The following is a 3,592-nucleotide window of genomic DNA, read 5'->3' on the forward strand; positions in this document are numbered from 1 at the left end:
GCTAGCCCTGTGGAGGGGGGGAAGGGGGGGGGCTGGTGGCCCCGTGGAGGGGGGGAAAGGGGGGCAGGGAGGGGAAGGGGGGAGGGGGGGCTGGTGGCCACGGCCGCCAGCCCCGTGGAGGGGGGGAAGAGGGGAGGGGGGGTTGGCACCCCCCCTAGGGGGTGGGGGGGAAGGCGGGGTGGGGGCTGGTGGTCGCGGCCACTAGAACCCCTAGAGGGGGGGAAGGGGGGATGGGGGGTTGGAGGGGGAAGGGGGTGGGAGGGATGCGGGGGGCTGGCGGGGGGGGGGAAGGGGGGAGGGGGGGTGGGGAAGAGGGGGGGGGCTAGCGACCGCCCATGGAGGGGGGAAGGGGGGAGGGGGGGGCTGGTGCCCCCCTCTAGGGGGAAGGGGGGAGGGGGGGCTGGCGCCCCCCTCTAGGGGGGAAGGGGGGCAAGGGGGAAGGGGGCAAAGGGGGGTGGGGGGAGGGGGGGCGCCAGCCCCCCTCCAGGGGGAAGGGGGGCAGGGGGGAAGGGGGGGTGAGGGCTGGTGGCCACGGCCGCTAGACCCCCTAGAGGGGGGGAAGGGGGGATGGGGGGTGGAGGGGGAAGGGGGTGGGAGGGGGCGGGGGGCTGGCAGCCGCGGCCGCCAGCCCCGTGGAGGGGGGGAAGGATGGAGGGGGGGTTGGCGCCCCCCTCCAGGGGGAAGGGGGGCAGGGGGCTGGCAAGGGGGGGAAGGGGGGAGGGGGGGGCTGGCGGCCGCAGCCGCCAGACCCCCTGGAGGGGGGGAAGGGGGGACGGGTTGAGGGGGAAGGGGGTGCGAGGGGGGCAGGCAGGGGGAGGGGGAGGCATGACCGCCAGTCCCGTGGAGGGGGGGAGGGGGGGGCTGGTGCCCCCTCCAGGGGGAAGGGGGAAGGGGTGGGGGCGAGCGGGCGGGGAGAGGGGGAAGGGGTCGAGGGGGGCATAGGGGGGGAGGGATTCTGGCTGCAGAGGGAGGGGAGGGGAGGGGAGGAGGGGAGGGCGGGGTCGAGGGAGGGAGGGAGGGGGAGGGGAGCGGAAGGAGAGAGAGGAGAGAGAGAGGGAGAGAGAGAGGGAGAGGAGAGGAGGGAGCCGAAGGAGAGAGAGGGGAGAGGAGGGAGGGGAGTGAGAGAGAGAATGAGGGGGGAAGGTATGGGAGAGAGAGAGAGAGTGAGGGAGAGAGAAACAAGGGAGTAGAGGGAGAGAGGTCAAATTCTTACAAGAGCGACAAATAAGATTTGATTTGGGAAAAGAATGAAAGGGACTTACTAGAAGAAAGTATCAAGAAGAATGTTGAACACAAATTTGAATTCTTACAACTAAGAGTAGAACTATCACGAGCAAGAGCGACAAATAAGATTTTTGCTCAAATAAGATTTGACTTACTATCATGAGCAAGAGCGACAAATAAGATTCTTGCTCAAATAAGATTACTATCACAAGCAAGAGCGAAAAATAAGATTTGACTTACTATCACGAGCAAGAGCAACAAATAAGATTTGACTTACGAGAAGAATAAAAGGGACTTACGAGAAGAATGAAAGGGACTTACGAGAAGAAAGTATCAAGAAGAATGTTGAACATAAATTTAAATTCAAAAGGAACATACGAGAAGAAAGTATGAGAAGAATGTTGAACACAAATTTGAATTCAAATTTATAATGAATTCAAATTTCCCTCTCTTTTTTGAAAATTCAAATTTATGCGTAGGAGGAGTGGGCTAGTTTTTCTTATATACTCTCTTCTTTCCATTCATTCATTCTCACTCTCTCCTCATTTCATTGAAGCAACCAAGAGCTGAAGAGAAAGGATAACCGGAGCCTTACTTTTTTCACTTTTTCCAGGTACTTGCATTCTTTTTCATTCGTCTTATAATTCTTTTTCTTTACTTACAATTCTTTTTCAATTAGTTTCTTGTTAAAGTTTTTGAGTTCTATTTCTTAAAATTCGTCTTGTTATTCTTTTTCTTTACTTACAATTCTTTTTCATTAGTTTATTGTTAAAGTTTTTGAGGAGGGGGGTCTTTTAGAAGGCATTACAATTCTTTTTAAATTAGTTTCTTATTTGAGTTTTTGAGTTCTATTTTAATTAGTTTCTTATTTATATTTGAGTTTGTAAATTTGAGAAATGAGAGAATAGGGAGGGAGAGAAAGAGAGAGGAGAGAGGGAAAGAGAGAAATTAAGAGAGAGAAGAGGGGCTCTTGGCAGCCGTGGCCGCCAAAGGGAGAGAGAGGATAGAAATGAGAGAGAGAATGAGAAATGAGAGGAGTAGGGAGGGAGAGAAAGAGAGAGAGGAGAGAGGGAGAGAGAGAGAGAGAGAGATTCATAGAGAGAAGAGGGGCTCCTTAAATGAGAGAGAAGAGTAGGGAGGGAAAGAAAGAGAGAGGAGAGAGGGGGAGAGAGAAGAGGGTCTCCTGGCAGCCGTGGCTACTTGAGGGAGGGAGAGAGTAGGGAGAGAGAGGGAGGGAGAGAGTAGGGAGAGAGAGGGAGAGAGAGAGAAAGAGAGAGAGAGAGAGAGAGAGAGAGAGAGAGAGAGAGAGAGAGAGAGGGAGAGAGAGGGAGAGAGAGAGAGATGTTTATCAGAATGAAACATGGCAAGAGGAGAGAGGGAAAGAGAGAAATTAAGAGAGAGAAGAGGGGCTCTTCGGGGCCGTGGCCGCCAAAGGGAGAGAGAGAATGAGAAATGAGAGAGAAGAGTAGGGAGGGAGAGAGACAAGAGATTAAGAGAGAGAAGAGGGGCTCCTTAAATGAGAGAGAAGAGTAGGGAGGGAAAGAAAGAGAGAGCTGAGACATGGCCACCAAAGGGAGAGAGAGAATGAGAAATGAGAGAGAAGAGTAGGGAGGGAGAGAAAGAGAGAGAGGGAGAGAGAGAATGAGAAATGAGAGAGAAGAGTAGGGAGGGAGAGAAAGAGAGAGGGAGAGAGACAAGAGATTAAGAGAGAGAAGAGGGGCTCCTTAAATGAGAGAGAAGAGTAGGGAGGGAAAGAAAGAGAGAGCTGAGAGAGGGAGAGAGAGAAGAGAGTCTCCTCGCAGCAATGAGAGAGACGAGTAGGGAGGCAAAGAAAGAGAGGGAGGGAGAGGGAGAGAGAGAGAGAGAAGAGAAGACGGAGACTTAGGGAGAGAGAGAGAGAGAGAGAGAGAGAGAGAGAGAGAGAGAGAGGGAGAGAGAGAGGGAATGAAACTTCTCTACTAGAAGAGTAGGGAGGGAAAGAAAGAGAGGGAGGGAGAGGGAGAGAGAGTTTTATATATTTACATGTTTTATATTATACTTTTAAAAAATTATAAAAGAGTGAATTTATGGTTTGTTTTGAAGGTGAGATATTTTTATATATATTCATCTTTTAAATTGAAAAATGTTAAGTTTTCTTTAGGTACTTGTTCTTCATTTATCTCACATGCAGGTTTGGCCTCTACATCAAAACCCCTTCTTTTGCATATTTAAGCCTCTTAAGCCCCAACACATTAAAATGAACACAGAAAAAGAAATTATTTATTGCTTTTCTTCGCTTCGACGGTTGGTTTAGCATAGTTTAGCATAGATTAGATTGCCTTAGAGGAGAGATAATTCTCCAAGTTGCCAATCGAAGCCATGCTCAAAT

This window comes from Dipteris shenzhenensis, chromosome 9 (assembly GCF_047967505.1).
Source record: "Dipteris shenzhenensis isolate YYH24624 ecotype China chromosome 9, Dip_SZ_1.0, whole genome shotgun sequence".
NCBI lineage: Eukaryota > Viridiplantae > Streptophyta > Polypodiopsida > Gleicheniales > Dipteridaceae > Dipteris > Dipteris shenzhenensis.